The following is a 25032-nucleotide window of genomic DNA, read 5'->3' on the forward strand; positions in this document are numbered from 1 at the left end:
CGAGGGAAGAATGGTAATGGCATGTGTACGCACGTGAGAGGTACCCGACATATCTAGCAAAATTTAAGGATTTCGTTCATTTTGCGTCAGAGTGCCACATACTATTTCTAAAGTATTGACCAAGAATGGACACACACGCAGTGAGACACGCAGAATGAATAAATGAAAGAAAATAACGAAATAAACAATACGTTGAATAAAATGCTCTATAATAATAAAAGATCGGCACGGGTTAGAGATACCTTGGAGCCGATTTGTTCAGATTTCATGTACGAACTTCTTTTAATTATTACACAGAGGGGAGATTTGCTTATTGGCACTATTTTGTCAGTCAGCATACATGGTATATAAGGCCCATTTCTTATACTAGCATTCGGCGCACATACAACCTTCGTATGTACGTCGGCGATGTACAGTGCGTTTCATTTTCGCTGCACATAATTTTATAATTGTAATTCTTTAAGCGCAATTATACTGCATATTCTAAGCGACTCGATGATACGGTCATTACTTCAACGAGAAATCAAAACGCCTAATTGAATAATTAACAATATTACTCTAACTTTTACAGTGAAACCTGTATATGGCTAGGTGAAACAAAAAAAAATCACAGCATATCCACGAAGTGAATGATGATGAGTGGGCGAAGCATCGGGGGATCATTCGGGTAAACCACAGCTACGGACGAGAGGTAAAGAGAGCGCGTGTCGGGAACGAGAGCGAAAATTACACCATCTTCCCGTAGGGGAACCCTGAGTAGTATGCGAAGCAGCCATGGGGTCGACTCAAGGTAGTTTTTTTATCAGCTGTATAAACTTGGCCATGATGAAGTTAGGAAATTTGCAGGCGCAAGTTGGAATACGCTAGCGCAAGACAGGGGTAATTGGAGATCGCAGGGAGAGGCCTTCGTCTTGAAGTGGACATAAAAAAATTTGCCGCGGATCTGCGTGCTTCGCTTCAAATGTCGTTGAAAGACGATAGTCTTCTGCCGGCCGTACTACATGAGTGCTGGTCTGGTCCGCGGCCACCCGTGATGCTGTTCTCGTACCATTTCCGTCCTGGCATGAAGGTTTGTTTGAACAGATTTCATTTTACCGCATTATTTCATCAAGCGGCCATTTATGATTTGCCCTGCCTCAGACAGCGCTTCCTTTATGTAGAATCGGCTGCATCTGGCTGGCATTGATAAAATTGAGGAGGCGCTGCGTGAGACATGGATGCCATCTGGCAATACATCGGGAAACATGAGCTTGTGCAGAGGGTTTCCTTCCTCCATGGCAGAGGGCGCTCGTCGGCGCGCAGTCGGGGAACGTCGTCGGCGCGCATAGCATGGCATTTTCAGCGCAGCTTAAGAAACTAGGGTCTTTAGAGTTACGTATCTATGTATTCTCTATTAAAGGAACACACCTCCTAATACTTGCCTAGTGATGTTGCGCCTCAGATATGCGTAATATTTACTTTGTGATCGATAACGTTCACAAGTATGAACAGCCGTACCAGTTTAAGTAGTGTGGGCGGTAAGCAAGTGGTCCAACTTTGGCCGGGTGGCTGAATCGGGTGACAGACAGACAAACAGACAGACAGACAGACAGACCAAATTTTCAGCGTTTAAGTTCCCCAAGAAAGACTATCGTCTTTAATATAGGCTGATGATGACGATGATAAACTTGGACATGCAGCAGCACCAGCGACGCGCAGAACTGTTGTCGACGCCGTCGGCGTTTTGCCCGCGTTCGCACCGAACGCGCGCAAAGTGGAACCGGAAGTGCAACCGGAAGTGGAATCGGAAGTGGAAGCGGAACCGGAACGTCATCTAGTGAACACTTCATAAAACTACAGGTGGCTACTATTACTACTACTACAGAGGAGGGAACGACCCACACCCTAAGGAGCTTCGCCCCTAAAAACTGTTCGTCCCATGTTTTGCTAAACGTCTCCATTGGCTGCGCCGTCAGTTACGTCGTTCTCTACGTCGCACCCAAGCGCGCGTGCCATTGGCATCGCCGTTAGTGACGCCATTCTCTGCGTCGTACCTGCTCTGCCCGCAACGCCGGCTCCTCGGCTCGCCGTTGTCGCATGCGTTCGATATTTTGAGTTAGCTCGGCGTCGTGGTTAGCAGCAACCGCCCGCCCTCGGCGCTTGCGTTCCATTAGAAACACAAACATGTAACCAATAATACAGAAACGCTTCCATACAGCGTCGGTATTAACCCCCTGCTAAACAGCGGGGCCACACGTTTCAGCTTCGCTAGTTAACCATCTGTACGGTGTGCTTGAGCGGTGTTTTTAAGGAAGTATTTTACGGCACATCTGTCTATCTACGAATTATAGCCGCTAAGTTCGCAAGGCCTATCCACTTGGAACGAATTCTAAGGACTGAACCAGTTTCAAGATATTAATTTCCATAGTGTCCGACGAAATGCATGGACGTTCCAGTTAGCTTTGTGCTTCAATACATAAGTCAGCGTTTTCTTCAAAAAGTTAACTGGAACTTCCATGCATTTTGTCGGACCCTTTCAAAATTAATATCTCGAAACTGGTTCAGTCCTGACAATTGGTTCCAAGTGGATGAACCTTGCGAACTAAGCGGCTATAATTCGTATATTGAAAGATGTGCCGTAAAATAATTATCTAAGAAAGTAATTAAATTATTTAAGGTAATTATTCAATTAGGCGTTTTGATCTCTCGTGGCATTAATAACAGCTTCATCGAGTTGTTTAGATAGAGGAATATAATTGCGCAATCTGACACAGGCAATTTTGAAAAATTTGGTGCAGCTAAATTGAAACACCCTCTACACCGACAAAGCAGCAGCAACGCCAAACCCATTATAGAGATTCTTACCTCGCTTTAGTAATGTGGTAGCAATGTATGTTTATTCACAGTTTGCTTTCTGTGTCCATTCAACTTTCTGATTCTAAATGGCCCTGGCACTCTCTACGCCTTCAAAAGCAAGCCATCAAAATCGAAATCAGAAGGCTGTTTGACAACTTTATGTAGCGTGAACGTGCGCCTAAAGTATTTGCTCAGGGCGTTTCGGACACCTGGCTACAACGTGATAGCCCCTTCAGATTTTTATGCGTGTGTAACAGCGGCGCTCTTCACTGAATGGAACAACCGAGATTACTTCGTGTCTGTTGAGGAAGACTACACACCGCAGCAATCTTTTTTTTTTCATGTGCTATTTCGCTGTATTGAAGAGATGCCACGCCGTTTCCAAGCGCCCAAGCCTCAGAATTTGATAAAGTATCCATGTAATCGGCGTTAAAACGGTCGTATTGCACGGGGTGCAAGCGGCTGAAAAAGCGCGAATGACACGGGCGGCTTTTATGCCCAGTACGCTGACCCCCACCAAAAAGTGCGTTTATAGCTTCGTTGAATCAATTTTAAGGCTTTTCTCGACCATAAAAAGCACGAATTCACATGTCTGATGTTAGGTAGATGGCGAGGTCAGTTTATCGTATACAGGGGATCAAATGTAAAAAATCGCCATCATTACATCCTCTCTGCCAGCGCCAATGCCATTGTGAATAGTTTCGATCAATATAGCATTACGTGGTCGCTAAAGGATATTTTCTATGACAACGATCTTTGAGAATAATGCAAGTAAACGTAAATAGATCGTTTTTTCGTGTATAAAAAATGATCAGAGGCAAGGTGATTGTTCAACTACCCAAGTAAATACCCTAAGAGCGAACTCAGTCAAGGAAGAACAATTTCTCTATTGCTGAACATACTTTTAAAAACAACCATAATGTAATTTTACACAAACCGATAGTTTTTTTTTGTTCACCAGCGCAAGAAATATTGGAGTTTCTTTCTTCTTCTGCTTAGGTATACTTGTGCTCGATGAAACGCAATATTTGAGGTAGAATACAAATACTACATCCATGACAGTAGCGCTTTAATCAGAATTCGTAATATTTCTTGCAGCGAGAAAATTATAGAATGGCAAAATTACGCATCTCGGTGAAATGTTTCTTGGGATACAACTTCCTCCGTTTTGAGGTTTTCCATATATAGGACCTAGGTTTAAAGCTCTTTGAGTTGGCCTGGCCAATTTTCGCCATTATTTCGAATACCTGCACAGCTCAGCAATTCTTCCTGCCATGCAGCACTATCATCAGTTGTTGACAGAGGTACGGTATTTGTTATTGGAATGCTGATGAATAGTTCTGCTACGTAGGGCACGTGACCACAAAAATCCAGTTCGGTACCAATAGTCTGCGTATATCGCACACTGTTTTTTTTATACCTTTTCAGAATGAGTGGGAAGGGACAAAGCAGTCTTAAAAATTAGCACCACAGAAATTTTCAGCATGTCAGAGTGCCGCAAGCTAAGTTTAGCTAAAAGTGAGATTCTCCTGTTAACGTTGCTTGAGAGGCAAGTTAAGATTGAGGCCATGCAGTCATGTTTATTTCATTTAATTAAAATGAAAACCTACAGCTCCTGTAGGGCATGAGAGTATAGGAAGGAGGGGGGTATTATTACAAACTATATTCCAATAGAAAGGCCAAAGTAAGAGAATCTAAAAAGGTCAGCTAAAATTACAGTTTGAAGAGGAAGCATTAGGCAAACGTAAAAACAGGGTAGAAGGTACAACATTGTAATAGGGTACTACAGAGTACCAGGTTCGCACCATACTATCAGTGTTGTCTAAGAAGTTAGGAATACATACTATCGCATCAAAAAGCTTATACCATTAGCGAAGTGTGCTGCGGAAAAAAATACTTGGGAGCAATAATGCGACAGGAATATTTTCGTTCATTGCCTGAGCTACACGTAGCTCTGGCAAGAGTGTGTGTGTGTGTTTGTGCGCGCGCGCGCGCGTTCGTGCGTGTGTGCGTGCGTGTTAAATGCTTCCCACAGCATCTATAAACGTTCATTCGGTCTTCGAAACTCCCTGGAGCGTGTGCAATGAGATTCACCTGAGAACATACACCTTCCTATAAAACATTGGGAAGACGCTTTGAATGCGACACCAACAAGAGATCGAGATGGTAGGTCTTTTGATCGCAGAATGTGGCTGCCATATTTTATTCCAGCTCTACACAAGAGCTGCTTCACTAAACAGCCAGGAATTGAAGCGAACGAATTTTGCCAAACACTGCTAGCACTTGTTCAGAACAAACGAAGCCGGCAATTCATGCGAAGCACACATGTTCATGTCCTCTTTTGAGTTGAAAGGAGATGCGCTATGCAAGGTTTGCGTCAACAGGTGCTCGAAATCTCAAGAAAGGAATTTATGAACAGCCCAGCTGATTGTAGCCTAGTTTTTCCCGATGTATTAGTTCCAACTATACAAATCGAAGAGCCAGTAGTTTGAGCATTGCAGTTGGTCAAGTGCGCAGATGTTTATCCTGTTAAGCGTCTGGCCCTTTACGTTTCTTTCGTGATCATGCGATAAGGCGCGTCTGTGTTAACCGCATATCCTTTCAAAGTGCTGCGGGCACGGGGCATTGCCAGTTCGTAAAACGCGTTGAAAAGCCGCAGACGCTAACTTACGTTGTCGAAAAAAACGATTCTGAAAAGCTTCTCTGATCAAGCCAGTGCAGTTTCTTGGGATGAAGTCGTCAGTTTGCTCTTTTCTGGCCCTTGGTGCGTAGCTTCTGAAGCATTTCATTGTGGTTGTTGTACCTAAAAGGCCCCAGAGATGAGGTATTGCATGAGGGATGGGCTGAGTTTGGTAAAACAGTGACTCGAGAGCAGCCTTGAAAATATGTCAGTCGAAGTGGTGCATGGCATTGGCAGCAGGCCTTTCAAGTTCCGTGCTGTTGTCACAAAAACGAGTGTTGATGGCCGGTAGTCTGCGGCCAGGGAAGAAAATATGGCGTTGCCACAATTTATACATCTGCACAGTCTATGAGTTAACATCTAAATGTATTTGAATTGACGGGTATAGAATTTGTGAAAAATCACTATCTAGATAGGGTGGCTAGATGGGTAAGTGTGCCGAGCGGCGTAGTTCACTGCTTCTCCGCGTCATGACAGCAGGAGTGGCGCTGCGGTAAGATGCCTGAAAACAAAAAAAGACGATGGACATTTACAAGAATGAGAAGAAAGAAATTAGAAGGGATAATCTGTACGATAGCACAAAGGGCAGTTCCGTGCTATTTGAGGCTCGAGCCGGTTGCCTAAGGACCAAAACATACGGGAGGAAATATTCGGAACTAGATGAGACGTGTGTATGATGCTGCAGAAAAAATCAGGAGACCACTCCATACATCCCAATGGAATCCGAAGGGATCCATCCAGTGAGAACCGTGGGTAACGTACACGTCCCAGAAGGGCTTGGATTTAAAGTGGACGGAAGCATCAATTGGTCAGTAGTCAAGATAAGCAAAATACGTTTAGAGTACTGGTGGAAGAAAAGCAGGGAAGACCAGATCTGTTACAGTCGTAGGCAGCCGTACAAGGTAGATTTCGAGAAAAAAAAAAAGATTAAGGAGATGTATACAAAAATTCTAGATAAAAAATATGTATCGCATACATGATTAAATCAAGCAGGCTATTTACCCCGGCTCCGTTTCAAAGGGGATGCTATAAAATCATCATCATCATCATGCCGCGGAGCGCGCGTCGTATCCTACTTAGTATGTTTTATTACGCGCCTGTTATTGTTTAAATAATTGTTTTTCACTTTTAAACCTGGAAGAAAATGGCCAAATTATGTTGAGAGAATGCATAAAAATGTGATTGATCATGCTGCAGTGAGTGATTTTCAAAAGCGGTCACTTATATTGTCGGTTACCACGCTGCGGCATTGTGGGCTGCGCTCGCAGTCACGATAGCTCTCCGACTTCCTGTGATTTAGCGAGAAGTTTAAGGAGCGAACTGAATACTCCAGGAGATGTTCGCGAATAAGAAGCGTTTTATGCTTCGAGGCAGAGTGAAAATATCCCTGCACAGGAGAAAACTTGCCGAAGGTGCACCACTTACCGTGCGTCGAACCGTAAATTCGGCTACAAACATGGAAGCCTCGTGCTAAAATATCGCTGATTTCGACACCACGAGACCCAGAACTTTCCGAGAAACGTGAGCTTGCACATCGCTGTGCGGATAAAAACTCCCACAGAGAGAAGAACCAAGACTTTACCCGAATGCCAGTCGCTCAAGTCATCCTGAAGAGACAGTGAGTCAAACTTGCACACGCGGAACTAGGGTCTGTTATTAGAGCGCTCTATATGTCCTCATTCTTTTCACTGTCCGTGTTTTCTTTTTTTTTTGCAGTTTACCTGCCTTACAATTGTACACTCGTTTCAAGCAAATAGAACGCTACTGAAAATGACGCGTGTTGAACAAGTGAGCAATGAGTATTTGTAGACAAGTGAGGAAGTTAACCTGTCGAAAGGTGGTCGACAAAATGATTCTGTGTGAGAAGTGTGAAGACATTTTGGCAAGTACGACGACAAATACCTACAGCCACATCGCAGAATAAAATTCAGCTGCAGGTGCAGCGGCCACAGTTCACAAGAAAACGACTCCTGCGTGCGCTCCAGAGGGCACATTTTGCCTGCTTTTACCAGCTCAAGGCAGCTCAAGCCAGGCCCGTAGCCAAGGGAGTGGGGGCCTACGCCCCCCCCCCCCCCTTGATATTGTGATCTTTTCGGGCTTTACCGAAAATAATTACTGAAAATGAGGTGATTTCCCCAAATAGTCAAGGCCGTCATAAGAGCCCCCCCCCCCCGCCCCCCCCCCCCCCCCAACTGAAAAAAAAATCGTGACTACGGGACTGGTTCAAGCCTTCCGGACTGGTCGTTTGTGAGCAGCACAAACTAAAATATATAGACAGCATCATCAAACTAATGTATTGCTCGCCTACACTTCCTTGCGACGCCCACGAACTCGTCCCCTTAGCGTAATGCAGAAAAAAAAAACATTACGCGGCGCTATATGTATTGTCACCACTACGATGCAGTGCCCTGTTTCATTTAAGGCTGTAGTTTTCTGTAAAAGACTGGCTTTACTGGTTTACACGTGCCACCTAAAATTGTCCTATTACATTCAAATATACATACGTATACGACCATCCAGAGTCCAAAGTATTATTTGTCATGCGACATACTGCTGCTCTCATCATAGATCATACACTTAATCGCAGATCATCGAACAAGGTCACAAATATCAGTTTTTTTTTCAAAAAAATTGTTACTTTCTATTGGCAAAACGTTTGCCAATGCCATTTATGTTGCAAATGTGTACAGCTCCACACAAATTACCATACATTTGTTTATACTAGCACCCATACTGGCAAAGAAATAAAGCGAGGGAGTTTATTCGTGCGAATATCGATATTTATCCGGTTGCATATTACATTCCTTCAGACCAAGCGATTTTCATTACGCATTTCATGTTATAAGAATCCCTGCGCGAATTACGTTCGCATACAGCATCGACATAATAATTTGTAAAGGAAGTTTCGACTGTAGCTCTTCCTTTAGAAGAGCTGATGAAGGGCTATTTCCTGGGCACAGAATTTGTGCTGCTCGTCGTAGATTCGATTTCAACGTTTTCAGCTCTATATTTCTTTGCCTCTCAAACCAGGAAAGAAACAGCTGGTGGACAAGGCAAGTGCGTTACCTTTCCAAGTGACAGATCTCTGCTGCATTCAGAAATGTGTAACGGTCTATGATGTCACTGTGAACATAGTTTTCGGTTTAAATACAGTGATAAATACGCCGCATATGCATTGTAATAGAGCCGCAGCAGCACACGACGCGCGCGCCGCTTGTGACAGACCGCAGCGCCACGTTTGTTGTCATGAAGCGGCGAAGTGCTGAACTACGCTTCACGTCCGGTTTTCATGTACGGTTTTCGCCCACATCGCTCTGCACTGGACATTCTCCTGCAACTACACGGAGACGTTATCGAACCAGCTGAACACCCCAGTGACGACAAGGTAGTCCTCGCCTTAGACCTCAAGGGAGCTTTCGATAAGGTCACTCATGACATCATTCTTACCCACCTCTCACAGAAAACTGTGGGCATAATGCTTTCAGGTATGTTCGCCAAATCCTCATGGAACGGCAGACATACCTCCGTATTCAAGACAAGGAACATGGCCCGTACCCCCTCGGTACGCGGGGAACACCACAAGGAGCGGTCCTCTCTCCTCTCCTGTTCAACCTTGCCATGGCTCACCTCCCCCCATTGCTCAATGATGTCCCAGGCATGCAGCACGCTCTGTACGCTGATTACATCACGCTATGGACAACCCAGGGATCTCTTGGCAGCATCGAGACGTGCCTGCAACAAGCAGCGTCGGTTGTAGACGACTACGCCCGTCGCTGCGGTGTCGAATGCTCACCTGCCAAATTGGAATACGTGCATCTTCGCCACGAACCAAAGGACACCACTCAAATCGAACTTTCCCTGCGTACTGGGCCTATCCCGGAACGTGATGAAATCAGAGTCCTTGGGCTCTTCATCTACACACACCGCAAGATTGACACCACCCTGCGTAAACTGCATACGGTACGGGATCAGGTGGGCCGTATGGTCCGCCGGGTTTCGAATAAACGGGGAGGCCTCCGGAGCAGGGATCCTCTGCGCATCGCCAACGCATTCGTGACCAGCCGGATCCTGATTCGACCCCCTACCTGCGTCTGCGTAAATGCGATGAGAATACACTCGACTGTATACTGCGCAAAATCTACAAACGTGCCCTTGACCTCCCCATCTAGACATCTAACCAACGTCTCACAGACCTGGGCATGGCAAACACATACGGGGAACTTAAAGAGGCTCATCTCAACAACCAGTACCTGCGACTTGGCACGTCGCAGGCTGGTAGAGACCTTCTACACAGTTTACACATCTCATACACCTACACGGTAGATGAGCGGACCACGATACCTGAGGACTGGCGTGGTGCCCTGATCATTCCGCCTCTGCCCCAAAACATGACTAAGGGGACCCACGATGGTTGGTGTATAGCGCGGGCTCACCCCCTACAGCAACGCTATGGCTCACGCACGGGGGTCTTCTACACGGAAGCATCCGGCCCGCATCACGGCGGGTAGTACACAGCCGCTGTTGTTCACCAAAACGTACCTATTCAAGGGCTCACCTTACGAGCACCCGACATCACACACGCGGAAGAAGTCGCCATAGCACTCGTCGCAGCGGACCCCGCATCTCGGATCATCATTACCGACTCGCGGAGTGCGTGCCAAAATCTCATCCGGGGTTGAATCACTGAACGCGCGGGCCAAATTCTTAAACGATGCTACTATCTAGATCGCCCCAACCCGCGTGCAATCATCTGGACCCCTGGCCATACAGGGCTAGGTGGAAACGAGGCTGCCGATGCCTCAGCCCGCGCACTAAATTACCGGGATCCGCCTCACCCTCCATCGCCTGATGTTCCAGTACCAAATCCGGCTACATCCTTCAAACAAATCACGGCCCTGTACAAATCGCACAGGCTCAGATTCCCACCACCGGCATCGGGCCTAAACAAGGCGGACGAGCGCTGGCTCCTCCGTCTCTACACAAACACGGTATTGTGCCCGACCATAATCAGACACTTTAACCCGGCATTCTCCGAGGCCTGCCCACACTGTCACCATCCGTTCGCGGACCCCTTTCACATGGTGTGGGCCTGCCCATCAAACCCGCCGGTCCCGCCACACCCCTTCCCATTCCCCCCTACCCGAGAGAGCTGGGAGGCTGCCCTGCTCGGCTGCTCGACACTGGAGGATCAATGCGCCCTAGTGGCCCGAGCGTGTGCTGCAGCAGAAGCCACAGGGGTTCCGGACTAGGGACCCCTTATAGATTTTGTGAGAGGCCGGCCCTTAAGGCCGTCCCCAATTCTCTCCTGTCATCACTCAAGGTTTTTTACCACCACCACCACCACCCATCTAGCCACCGCAATCTAGAGATATGATGTCGTGATTCTAGATTAGTAATAATGGCTGTGTTTAAGTTCGGAAACGCTAGCTTGATAAAAATACTCAGACTAAACAAACCAGGGTGCCCGATTTTGAACTGATTCAAGTGAATTAGGCAGATTATGTTTATGAGGATCCCAAACAGAGCATGCACATATTCTTACTCAGGAAGGACACTTGAAACGTAACCTAATGGTTTCACTGATGGGGAGGCGAGTGTTAAGTTGCGGTGGAGATTACCAAGGGCTATGTTAGTTACATGACGTGACCAAGTCAATTTGTTTGAAATGGTTATACCGAGGTTTTTGCACGATTTAACGGATGGTATTTCGCAGGCGTATTTGATGTATTTCGCTATTTGGTCATGCGGTCTACAATGGAAAGAGACCTATGATGTCTTTTAATGTTAAAGGACATTAGCCCTTCGTTACATCATGATTGAATACGTCCGAGGTCATTTTGAAGTACGTCAATGTCAGAAGTGCGTAAGGGTCGATAAATGGCATAGTCATCTGCAAACAATCGATTATTGGAAGAGATGTCAGTAGGAAGGTTACTTGTGTAAATTAGAAAGTGTAGAGGTCCGGAAACTGTGCCTTGCAGCACGCCGGAAATTGAAAGTAGAAAAAAGTACAAAAAACAGCGATATCAGTTCCTAGTTTCTTTACTGTGGTATGAAGTTCTTTATTTTTGGATAATATGAACAACTATAGAAAAGGGGGAGGAATGATAGCCTGGCGTCATTTGTTATGTTGGTGCCAAGGTGCGCCCGATGTGGCAATCTGTAAGGCAGCGGTTGCGGTTGCGCAATGGAAAACTACGCATGCTTCGTTACTTTGTTCACACGTTCGTCACACATTTGGCACAATCCCATGTTTAACTCAGTTACAACACATTAAATTTTGGGAACCTAATCGATCACTCTCAATACAGCACGTTTAAAATTTCTTTTACCTTGTATGTGTCCTAATGTTATGACAACACAAAAAGAGAGGAGATTAGCCAAATGAAAGCGAGGAAATTATGTGGAAGATAAATATCCAGATTGCTTTCCTGTATGGGGAAGGGGTTCCTTCATCTTCAGGTTTACACTGGTGGATCGACAAGTGTGGGCGGATCTGCAGGACCTGTTATATTGCCCGCAAAAGCCATCACCATTCAGTTTAGGATTTCTCACCAGACAATGTCGACTGCTGCGGAGCTTGCTACAGTTCACTTTCTATGATTCATAAAAAAAACTCCTGCGATGATGGAGCATATTTACTGATTGCAAGGCAGCCTTGTAATATGCCTGCTATTCGGTCTACGTCGTAGGCTACAAGACGAACAAGTGCTGTAGATAAGACAGTTATATCACCAACTAGCATGCAATAGACATGACGTCATTTTTCAGTAGATTCCAGGCCACTGCGGCATCATGGGCAACGAGCATGCCGAGCTCACGAAGATTCACTGAAGAAATGACAACATAAAATTCTATAGTAAATATGCGGGCTTGGTTATGAATTCTGCAAATGCAGTCTCGATTCGTTTAAGCTACAGGGCAGTGTACACGGGTCCAACATTGTTTGAACACCTAGTACTCTGCTTCTACGAAGTAGCCAACAGAACCAAGAAACTAAACAGTAAGTATTGCACTAACGTGGCGGGCTGCACCGGTGGACAGGGTGTTGTGCGTAAACTCAGAAGTGCGTAAAAATGAGACTGGATAGTCACACTGCCCACAGTGAAGGGGAACCCACCTATGAAGCGATGGAACCGCAAGGGATAAAATCGGAAAGAACATGTTTTATGGCGACTATAAAATCCAGTGCTTTTAAGGGGGTTGTCAACAAGAAAAAAGCGAACGTTGTCTAGGATAGCACATAACTCGGTAGTTATTTGATTTTATTCAATAATGAAGACATTGCATATTATTTTAATAGTGGCACGACCATCGAGTGACACTCTTGTTTCTTGCGCAACACTTTCGGTTCACCTCTTGATACGATCGGCGTTGAAATTCAAAATAAATCCGAAAAAATATAAAAACAATACTACAGTACAAAATTCCTGGGTTTCATTATAAATATGATATCAGACCATAAGTTTAGTTATACGTTGAGTTACTGAAACGTCTGGAATAATTAGAATTAATTCGAAATCACTGATTACTGGGGAAGAAATTCAAAATAAATCAGAAAAGATTTTAAAAATTGTAAAGTACAAAATTTATGGGTTTCATTACAGATATGACATCAGAGCATAAGTTTAGTTACAAGTTGAGTTATTGAAGTGTCTGGAACACTGAGAATTCGTTAGAAATCACTGATTACCGCTAGCTGAATTACAAGCTAAGGTTCCCGGAACGGGCTAGCTACGGTCTGAGGAGACGCGTAGCTCGTCCCTGCTCCGTAGAGCAGGCAAAGGGGCGCCGCAGCCGATTCACTGACTCACCGGGAGTGCGTAGCGACGACTCCCGGCCTGGTACGAACGAATGGGCGCGATTTCCCGGTCATGTACGAAATGCGTGTACAAGGCAGGGGTTACAGCGCTAGGGTGGAGTCGCTGACTACAGGTGAAGTCCGTTTTCGGGAAGACCGCTCCGCCGCGCAAGTCTTCCGAGCTAGGTTCGCCACACAAAAAGGGGCCGCCTTGTTCAGAGCGGCGCGCGACCAAATGGGTCCGCAGATCCGACGACCAAGAGCACCGAAGATGAATCTACCAGGCGAAGGTGCCCACGTACCTCGGATGCTGAAGGAGATGCCGAAGAGAGGGCGAGAGGGGCCAGCTCCTCGGGCACGGTTCGTACGCGCGGCGCACGGCGTAACGTGAGCCGTCCGCGCAAGCAGCAGGCTATGTGTCGCGCCGGCGTCAGGAACCGTGGATAATGTATGCTATCCAAAATAAGGCTGGTATGGTATGTCTCCAACAATTGCGCAGGCAAATGGCCTTAGTCGCACGTGAACGGGAGACGGGGACCCACGGGGTCCCCACATACCCCCCCCCCTCCTAAAAATTCGGGCCGCCCACAAGGGAGCCGACCAGAATCCATTGCAAAGCGGACGTCAGACCTGTGTTATTGCCTCAGCCGAAGACATCGAAGTCTAGACTCTCTCCAGTCGAATTGGTGTCTCCGGCTAGCGGCGAAAGGGCAGGGCTGTGGAGGGGCGCCAGCACCGTCGCCTCCTGGGCAGCTGCAGCGATAGTCGCCGCGAGCGCAGGGTCCGAGGCCAGAGCGCCGACAACGGAACGCACCCGGGCAGGGTTGGCGTCTGGGTGCGCCTTCTTCGGCCCCTGTGCGACTCCATCCGTCCCCGGCCCTCCGGCGGCTGGCTCTGTCAAGTGAAGCTTGTGCTCCTTACTGGAGTCACTGGGACCGGCACAGCCGCAGTAAACCGCACACCTCGCAGTACATTCCCGAAGGGTCAGAGGCCATGACTGCTCCCCCCGAGGCCTCGACCATAACTGACACCGTGCGGCCACGGAAGACACGTGGGACCTCTCGCTCGTTCAAGCCGTTCTCAACCTTTCTTTGTTCTTTCCATCGTTTCACCCGACACAAAGGAAATTGCCGTGTCATTATATAAACGTGCGGTCCGTCAAGTAATGTGCTCGGAGATGCTGACTTTTCAAAGAGTGGCTGTTTCAAAGTTTAAAGAATACCAAAAGCAACTAAAGAATCTTCTCGAAAAAAAAACTATATTAAAATCACGTGCTCGCGCGGAGCAGCAGAAAATAGAACGTCCTTTGCTATATGCACAAATCGCGCTAGGGAAACTGACAAACCAAGGCCAAAAGCGCGGTAAAGTTCGATAAAAGATAGAGGGAAACCTTATCAAGTAATGTCAAGTAGTAGTTTCTTTATGCAACAGTAATTTATTTCCGCTCGCTTTATTTGCAGCCTCTAAAAATTGACAGGCACTTTAGCATAGACCAAAGAGGGTGAAGGAGAAAGCCTGCGCGCTCGAGAGACATTCATTAAATTAATTGACATTGTAATTCGAATGCCTTGTTACTTCTTATCACTTGTTTTTGTTACCAAAAGTGGTGGTTTCGAGTGTCTTATTTACCTCTATATTAATTAAGTGTGCCTTAATCAACTTCACCTTAACGCCAAAGGTCTTGGGTACGAGTCCATGAATTAACTCTACCTTAATTAACACGATGACTACGGTTACCCATGCACCTTCAAAATTGTTGCGTGAGCATTGATTGCTTACTCATAGAAGACGATGACGATGGTGACCGGCACACCATTAAAATTGTTGCGTGAGCTTTTGCATATCAGTCAGACACGATGCCGGGTTGGTGTAGTAAGTTTGACATCGTGCACGATTTCGCGTCGACGACACGGTTTTCCCTCAAGGACTTTGAAGATCGACTCAACGATGCGACATATCAGGCTTTCACCTTCACCAACATTTACCCAGCCCTCACTAAAAGGGTTATCAGCCTGCAGCTCCCTATGTAGTTGAAGGAAGGGGTTCAAAATGACAAGCACTACACTGCACGGCCAGTGAGGCTTCATTTCGTTGTTCGGCTTTCATGCAACCGCATTCTGAGCAAGACTGCGCAGCAACAGGACCAATAAAATTGGGAAGACGCTTAAGCTTCGCTTTTAAGACGGGAACGCGATAGCATTAAAGATTCCTGACTGCTTCCCACGCTTCCCGACAACTGCAGTTTAAGCAACCGTAATGGTTACCGGGAAACACTGGCGGTGAACGCTATGCACGAAGGCGAGCTTTCAGGTAGAAACGCGGCATCTTGCGTGGGGCGATCCCGGAGATATTGCACAGCCGCGCCAAAATAAAAATTGCATAATTTTCAGGTTTCCGGTTTGGTTTCGTACTTTTATTATTTCAGTCTGAGAACATTTAACATAACAGGCATGCGCTTGGGTGCTTTGTTTCATAACATTTGTTTCAGGATTGTTATTCTCAAAATTCTGAGGAATAGCTCTGCCAAGAATGCAAGACAAGGTATGAGCAACATTAATGATAGAATGGTCTGGCATGCCTAAATATATTTGGAGGGCCTGCAGTGCTTGGGGATGATTTTCTCGGCCGCGGGCGCCAATGCCGAGGCCGACGCCGGATTTTCTGCGACACGGGGCCCTTAACGCTGTCGCGTTAAACGACAAAACAATGTGTGAGCTGACTATCAAGTGTAGGTTTATTCACAAGAAGAGCTAGCATAGATACGTATGGCAAAATATTAGGGATAGTCTACGTCACATGTACGTGTCAACTAAGCGCTGAACATATAGAATGAAAGAAGGGCTACCTGACAACCAAGGCTTTTCAGCTGGCTGGCCACCATGCTTGTCAGTTCATGAGCCGGGTGAACTGTAGGCTATTGCGACATTTATGAAAAAACTGTCAGCCCTTACGCTGGGGTGGAGATGGAGGAACAGCGAAGCTGTACGATGGTGGGAATTATGTATTGCCAATTACGACTATTAAGATGTGATGGTGTAATTGGTTATTTGAACTATTACAGAATGAGAAATATATATGATCCGGTGGTTTTCATTTATTTAGTGACCACAGGAACCATGGACCTTATGGTCGCTACGGTACAGCGCAAAAGGGTGAACGGCAAAGGTTGGCACCGTTCCTTCGTAAACACGTCACCAACGCCGCGCGCGTTCGGTGCGAACGCGGGCAAAACGCCGTCGCCGTCGACAACACTTGCGCGCGTTGTTTGTGTGGCCGCACACAACCACTGTCAAAACGCTGGCTACGTGACGGAACGGCTAAACGCCGTTGTCGACACTGTTAGGGGAGCAGGCAGGCGAGAGCCCAAAGAGAGTCGGCGCCACAGGCGGCAGAGGCTGGCAGGGCTGCTCGCATGCGCCACAGTGGGAGAGCGGGCACACACACGCACAGTCTAGGCAACGCTACAGTGCCTAGAAAAGTATATTACAGGCACTGTAGCAACGCCTCCTAAATGCTTTTAGGAGGCGTTGGTCTAGGGGGCGGCCATGCCCTCTTCGCCCACCTACTCCCCTTCCACTGGGAAGTCGCGTTTTCTCTCCGCCGTGCTTTCGCTCCCCGTGAAAGCGCGTGTCCCTCGCCCTCGCGCGCTTTCAATCGCAAATAAAGGCAGTTTCACATGCTGCGACTGGAGCGAAAAAAATCGTTGCGATCGCACGCGTCGCAATGCGATTTTTTGAGGGCTCTTTCACATGACTGCGATTTCAACAATGCGACTGGTGCGACGCCCAGGGTTGCTTGATGCGAGGTTCTGTCGCACACGCCGCATAATTTCTTTAATGTAATGAAAAAGACGTGCGCGTTATAATATAATTGACTTCTCTTTATTAGGACCCAAAAATACGCGCGTTTTGTCATTTAAAAACACTCCAATGTTTAATTTGTTTTGGAGTGCGCAACAGCGGTTTATGAAGTTCAGTACGAGGAGAAATGGCAAACGCAAGCAGCTGTTCGCAGGTGGTCGTTCAGCGCTGTGTGCTGTCTCGTGTGTTTTTTATGCCCGTGTCGTTCTTCCTGCGGTACAACATATTACAAGAGTACCTATCAAGAAGCCCATATTGCTGTTGTCATCGCATATGCAGTATTCCTAATTCGGTTGCAGCGCAGTCGTCATGTCAACGCAGAGACCCTCGCGCTACCCGTGCTTAACGTCAGTTTCTGAAAAAAGGATGTCTGTATATTGCCCCTGATTTCGCATAAGCGGTTCCTGCTCCTAGCAATATTCTTGCACCAAACTTAGGAGCAAGCAGCAACCTAAAAGCTCACGTCTGCCCCTGAAGGAAGCCGCAAATGATCCGTCTGTAATTACTGAGCGTGCGATGGAATTTGTGTTGTGAACGTTAATCTTAACGCCAGCCTGGTTCGTCCGTCTCGGCGCGTGTGCTGTAATTATTTATACAAGTGGTCTCTGAATATTTCGAAAGGCGTAAAAGCCGACATCACATTTTTTTTTCTTTTTAAGAGGTGCACTCACTTGCGTACGTAATATATCATTCTGACGGACATGGGCGTAGTCTATTTTCTCGTCCTGTTTGTCACGCCGTTAGTGTGCTGTGAGTCTGTATCAAGAAGCTTAAGTCAATATTCTGCAGTACGTAGCGCAGCCGCGTAGCCCCCCGGCTAACTTTAAAATACCTTGTTAGGGGTACGTTTGTTTGTTTAATAACAAAATAGAACGCTAAAATTTTGTATTCATAGAGTAAAGTGTAAAGTAAGAAGCTATCGAAACTATCCGCTAATAGCATACGTGTGTTTCTACCTGCTTGAGCACATTATCTTAAAAGTTAGGCTGAAAACCCCAGATAACCAAAAACATATGGAACTACAGCAGGCGCCATGGTTCCTTTCCTGGAAATTAAAGCCAGCATCCCAGTCTGTTAAGCTAGCCATGTAGTTAACCTATATTAGACCAACGTTAGAGCATGCTAACTGGAGCCACTTCAAACTAGATTATTTGACCAAAATAAAAGTGCAAGGAAAGCGTCAAGGTACAATCTAATCTTGTATTCCCGAACCGATTACATTTGCAAAACTTTATGCCTGCCTGAATTGCCTGCGTTAACCCAATGCTGAAAACAGGGGAAGCTGATTCCCTTTCTTGCTGTTGAAAAGCTGCTAGAATTTCAATAACAGCCTACTTATGTTCTGATGGAAAGTAAGGGACATTGACAATATCTCTAAGCTTTTGTATGAGCTTTCCCCTTGAACGAGAATGGAATAAAAATATTTACCTTTGCAAGCGTCAGAATCCAAACATTGTGAAAATTTTGAGGAGCCACATTAAATTTTTTAGATATAGACAATAAAACGTGTGCCTAAGTACAAGTACACACTGAACACACTTGAGTGGTTGAGTGGCCAGCTGCGAATGCAAACGCGTTCATAGCTGGGTCATTCCACGCGAAACGTCCCAGCCCAAAAAGAACCATCGTTGATTTTCTTGAAAAAATTGGGCTAGATGGCTATTGTGTGATTGAGGTTTCTCCAAAGTGTTTTGGTCGAAAAAAATTTTTTGATCACGTGAGCGCTCTTTGAATTTTCTGCGAAGAAGCATTAGTTGGTTGGACGTAAATATTTTTTAGTCAACTCTGGAACTAGGTGCAGTAACAAATTTTATTTTAGAGCATTCTAGTGGCATTGCTTTTTCATATAATGTGAAGGCTGAATGCATTTTAAAATATATCGCGTTTATTTGGCTCAGTAAAAAAGCAAGAAATGTTGCGCTTTCAGAAATTGTTTCGCATAAACTGCGCAAAATTTTCAACTACAATATTTTTTCTGTCTCTTTGCATGTTGCCATTGTGTATGCTAAAAATAATTTGAAATTCTTAAGGCATATATGTTTTTAGAAAAACACCTCCAAAGTTGCCAAAAAATGAATTTTTTGCGAGATTCAGGCCACTTTAAGCCTTAAGGTCCTCCAGATAAAAAATTGTCGGATAGCTGAATATGCGCACAGACCTCTTAGCTTGTGATTTAGAAACTTTTATTCGAGTAAATTTTGTTTGAAGCGAGAAAACATTTTTGAAGTGAGCAATCAATATCATCAGTAGGCACTGCGTTCGTGCCGCCGCTCCCCTCGTCGTCCGCTCGTTGTCGGCTGCGCGTCGCCGTCTGCCGACCAGCAGACGGCGGCTAGTATATGGGGTGGTCATTTTTAAGATTTATGGAATTTTTTAAAATCGCCTGTAGCAGATATTATAATTCTAGTCCTTGAGCTGGATTGTTGAGACGCGGACAATACTTGCACGAGAAATCGAAATGCATATTGAAATAATTAATAAACAACTGCTAATTACCTAATTAATTTCTTCATGGCGTATATTTCAATTTACGAATTGCAGCCGCCGACTTTGAAAAACGCATCCACTTGAAATTAATTTCCAGGATGACACCAATTTTGAGGCGTTATTTCCTAAAGTGTGGGAGGAAATAGGTGGGCCTTCCGGTTACTTTTGTGCTTCAATGCGCAGATTAGCATATTGTTAAATAAATAGAAGTTTCACCCGAAAGCGAAGTATCGATTGCCATAGCAAATTAGTGGGAAGCTGTTGGAAAATAGGTAAAATTGCAGGTGCAATTTGGAATCCGCTAGCGCAAGACAGGAGTAATTGGAGATCGCAGCGATAGGCCTTCGTCCTGCAGTGGACATAAATATAGGCTTACGATGATGATGATAGGACTTAAGGATACTAGTTTTATCGGCCGTGTACACTTGTACACATAGGCATACTAAGTAAATTAACAAGCATGGTGACACGCGTGCACACGCAAACATAAACACCTTTCACTCGATGACCGCGGAAACCCGCTGTCAACACGTTGGGGTGAGGCAGCGCGGCAGCAGCAGCGAGCGAACTGACCTTCGTGCCACCCGGAGTAGAAGACTCCTGCCTTCTACGGGCGGAGTAAGGAGGGGGGGGGGGGGGGGGGGGCGTTCTACTCCGGGCAGCTTGTATCTTGAAAGCCATCTGCGTCATGGAGCGAGTCCACCCTGCGCTGTGTTTTCGCAGCTTAGTTCGCGTTGATGCAAGAGGCAGCATAAAGGTCAATGCGCTCTCTGCTGCTGCCGCCCTGCCTCACCCGGGTCACCCCAACGTTTTGACAGCGAGTTCCCGCGGTCATCGAATGAGAGGTGTTCACGTTTGCGTGTGCACGCGTGTCACCATGCTTGTTAATTTGCTTAGTATGCCAATGTGTACAAGTTTACACGGCCGATAAAACTAGTATCCTTACGTCCTATCATCATCATCATAAGCCTATATTTATGTCCACTGCAGGACGAAGGCCTCTCCCTGCGATCTCCAATTACTCCTGTCTTGCGCTAGCGGATTCCAAATCGCACCTGCAAATTTCCTATTTTCCAACAGCTGCCCACTAATTAGCTATGGCAATCGATACTTCGCTTTCGGCTGAAACTTCGATTTATTTAACAAAATGCTAATCTGTGCATAGAAGCGCAAACGTAACCGGAACGCCCACCTATTTCACCCCGCACTTTAGGAAATAACATCTCAATATTGGTGTCATCCTGGAAATTAATTTCGAGTGGATGCATTTTTCAAGGTCGGCGGCTGCAATTTTTAAATTGCAATATGCACCATGAAGAAACTAATTAGGTAATTAACAGTTGTTTGTTAATTAATTCAATATGCATTTCGATTTCTCGTGCAAGTATTGTCCGCGTCTGAACAATCCAGCTCAAGGACTAGAATTATGATATCTGCTACAGGCGAACTTAAAAATTCCATAAATCTTAAAAATGATTGCCCCATATACTAGCCGCCGTCTGCTGGTCGGCAGACGGCGATGCGCCGCCGACACCGAGCGGACGGCAAAGGGAGCGGCGGCACGAACGCAGTGCCTACTGATGATATTGACTGCTGACTTCAAAAATTTTTTTCTCGCTTCGAAGATAATTTACTCGAATAAAAATTTCCAAATCACAAGGTAAGAGGTCTGTGCGCATATTGATCTATCCGACATATTTTTATCTGGAGGGCATTAATGCTTAAACGTGGCCTCAATCTCGCAAAAAATCAATCTTTTGGGAACTTTGGAAGTGTTTTCTAAAAAAAATATATGCGTTAAGAACTTGAAATTACATTTAGCATACACTGTGGCAACATGCAATACGGCAAAACAATTATTGTAGTTGAAAATTTTGCGTAGTTTATGTGGAAAATTTTCTGAAAACGCAACATTTCTTGCTTTTTTTACTGAGCCAAATAAACGCGATAAATTCTAAAATGCATTCAGCTATCATATTATATGAAAGAATGATGCCTCTACGGTACTCTAAAATAAAATTTGTTATTACACCTAGCTTCAGATTTGAATAAAAAAAATTTCCTCCACCCAAATAATGCGTCTTCGCGGAAAATTCAGAGCGCTCACGTGATCAAATTTTTTTTTCTACCGAAATACTTTGGTGAAACCTTATTCACACAATAGCCATCTAGCCCAATTCTTTTCAAGAAAATCAGGGATGGTCGATTTTTGGGCTGGGTCATTTCGCGTGGAATGACCCAGCTGCTACCTCAAGGTAAATGCTAGGTTGCACGTGTGTTTCTCCTATAGCCCATGTATCTGGCAAGGGGAATGGTTATACGTAGTCCCATTGCAGCCTTGGCCTGTGCTTTTTCTTTTTTTTTTCTATAGTTCGTGGCTAGCTGATTCCGTCTGTTTATGTATTTATCATTTGTCTGCATCTTATGCGCATGTGTTTGTATCATGTTCTGATTGTTATACGTGCAGTGATGCAAGCATCTTTTTTAATATATTGCACCGCAGTCATTTATTCAACTTTGTGTTGAAATGTACAAAGTGTGGCCACCCAGTAATGGCCAGGACAGCCAGCAGGATTGGCAAAAATATGATGCAGATCCAATTCACTTGCTTGAATCAACATGAGGCGAAGCTTTCACGCAACGGTCAGCTAAACTCTAGAAAACTGCAGCGTGTACAGTTGTCCTTATTTCACCCGATGCAGCACGTACTCATATGTAATGTTTGCTTATTCACCGCACAGGTCACATAATGCAATGTATACATAGCCCTGTGAACTCACTCAGGTGTCGGCTCATTAAGACTTCGAAGTAACCATGAGTCTGAGTTCGCGTGAGCCTGGCTGAGTAGAATTTTGGTGAATACGAGTAAGAGCAAGCTTGGTTGAGCAAACTTTTAGTGAATATTGTCACATGGTAGTCAGGGAAAGCTCATCGGAGTATAATTTTGGTGAATATGAGTCAAAGCAAGCTCGGCAAGTAGATTTTTGGCGAATATGACTCAGTGCAAGCTCGCCTAAGTAGAATTTTGATGAATATAAGTCGGAGCAAGCTCAGTTGGGTAGAATTTTGGTGAATATGAGTCAGAGCAAGCTCGGCTAAGTAGATTTTTGGTGAATATGACTCGGTGCAAGCTTTCCTGAGTAGGATCTTTGTGAATATTAGTCGTATCAAGCTCGGATAAGTAGAATTTTGGTGAATATGACTCAGAGCAAGCTCGAATAAGTAGAATTTTGGTGATTATGACTCTGACCAAGCACGACTGAGTAATGATGGGATATGGTTATACGAGTTTATGCAGTAATACATGTAAGTGCAGACTCATCAGCAACATTGCCTCCATCGTTATGGGCAATACCTATGCCTCGTGATGAGTCTGCACACTTTATGAGTTGTAGACATGCAAGAACCACCCACACTTGAAAAGATAATATCATTCACAGAAAGGAATGCAACCGGCTGACTTCACTGAACAATTCTGATCTGCTTTTGTTTAATGAGTTATGTACTGCTTATAAAAACAAGGTGTTCTCCTGCTTTTCGTATTATTGCATGTGTTTTACTGGAAGTAGAGACAGAGAAGCAAGAAAAGGCAAGGATGTTTACGGCGAAGTAGTTTCTTTGAGTACTGTGATATGTTACAACCAGAATAAAAAAAAGTAATTCAATGTGCTGAAGTAAGCGAAATACGCAATTACCTGTTATTGTGAGGTTTACTACAGATCCAGTAAGGGGACAAAGTATGCAACATACTGAAGGTTTATTTGTTTTTGTGTAGGAGAAAAATGATACACCAGAAAAATGAGAAAAAAACTGTTTAAATATTGCTTCATAAACAAATTGACAACACTGTTTATTCCCAGTCAAAGCATTAAATATGCTATTGTAGAACATTCATTACTATATAGAGCTTGCACGTTCGATTTGCGAGCTTGATAAGCAGTCGCGTATCGCGGCGGAAGTAACAGAACCTTCAAATGAGATAATTCATTGCGGAAAATGCGCATGAAAGCCCAAACCAACCAACTGCAACTAAATGGTCGCGCGTATAGCGTGACCGTAGCATTTGTCCGTAGTTGCGTATTCTTTAAATGTTCCGTCCATAAAAGCATAGCGCGCTAAAACTGTGGCGCTTTCGTATATCGCGAGTTGTCTCTACAACCAGAAAATTGGGACGACATCCGAAGGCCATGCCTTCCCGTGAGGGACATCTCGTAGTATTTACCAACTCGCAGCGCGTGTGAATAACGGAAATCACGCAAAAGTACGTACTATCAGCACCCAAAGCCAACATAAAAAAAGCGTCGCGTGATTAGCAACGCAGCGTGTCAACAACGCATAGAAATCACGAACCCAATCTGACCTACGAGTTTTTATCTGCACTGTTCGCGTGTCGGTGCTGATAGTACGTACCGATTGCGCAAGCCATGGCTCCACTCAATTAGTTCCACTGTACGAGGCTTGTTGAGCCAAGATTTATAGACAAAAAGGTATCTAAACGTTGTGTTGAGCGAACGACGCCATTTTCCAAAACAGACCGTGAAATAGCTCTCGGCGCAATTTCGACGGAAAATCACAGCGATTGCTGCGACGTCGCGACGCTGCGACCAACCGGTTGATCGCAGCTGAAAATCGCAGAATCGGCCCTGCGACAGCGATTTTCGTCGCATGCGGCGGAAATCGCACTTCCGGTGCGAAAAACGCACTGCAAAATCGCACCATGTGAAACGGGCTTAAGTCGCGTTTGCTCTCTGCCGTGCGTTCGCTCCCTCTGAAAGCGCGTGTTCCTCGCCCTCGCGCGCTTTCACTCGCACATACAGAATACGGCCAATGAGAGTTTTTTTTCTATTGCCGGACACAACCATCGAAGAGTGAGCAGTTAACAGCTTCTCTGTAATACCAAGACAGCTATCAAGGATAACAGAGAACGATCGTAAGCGACTTCCAAACAAATAGACAACAGCAACAAAAGTAAAGGTGACATTTAAATCAAGGTGATGGCGGGTGACGAGATCCGCGAAGACGAATAGGCTAGTTATCGAGATACGGTATTTTGTTGTCAAATAATAAAAGCGAAGGTGTGCTGACACAGGAAAGCTAAGGTTTTCACGGTGTAGGCATGTGAAATTCGGCGTGCTCGCTGTTGACGACAATTCCTTAGTGCACAGGCCTGTTTCATTGGTAATGTTGCTGCGTGGTTTTTCTCGAAGTGTTCCCCCAGCCAGCTAACGAAAATTTGCGCTCTTGTATCATACAACTGTGTCCGTTGATGTGTTTTTTTTTCTTTTTTTTATAACGGAGGATTTCCAATGTCCTCACCTAAAAACTCCCGCGCACTCTATGAGGAGGCATAGCAAACCAGTAAGGCTTGT

The 25032-nt window shown here is 45.4% G+C and overlaps 1 long non-coding RNA gene across 1 annotated transcript in view; it reads left to right on the forward strand.

The window, feature by feature from the left end:
- Window positions 1–5476: 5476 nt before the first annotated feature.
- Window positions 5477–25032, forward strand: part of LOC125943722 (uncharacterized) — a 44454-nt gene continuing 24898 nt past the window's right edge. The window contains exon 1 of the long non-coding RNA XR_007465855.1: window positions 5477–5599. This is a non-coding gene — a long non-coding RNA (uncharacterized LOC125943722). The remainder of the gene's footprint in view (window positions 5600–25032) is intronic.

This window comes from Dermacentor silvarum, chromosome 3 (genome assembly GCF_013339745.2).
Source record: "Dermacentor silvarum isolate Dsil-2018 chromosome 3, BIME_Dsil_1.4, whole genome shotgun sequence".
NCBI lineage: Eukaryota > Metazoa > Arthropoda > Arachnida > Ixodida > Ixodidae > Dermacentor > Dermacentor silvarum.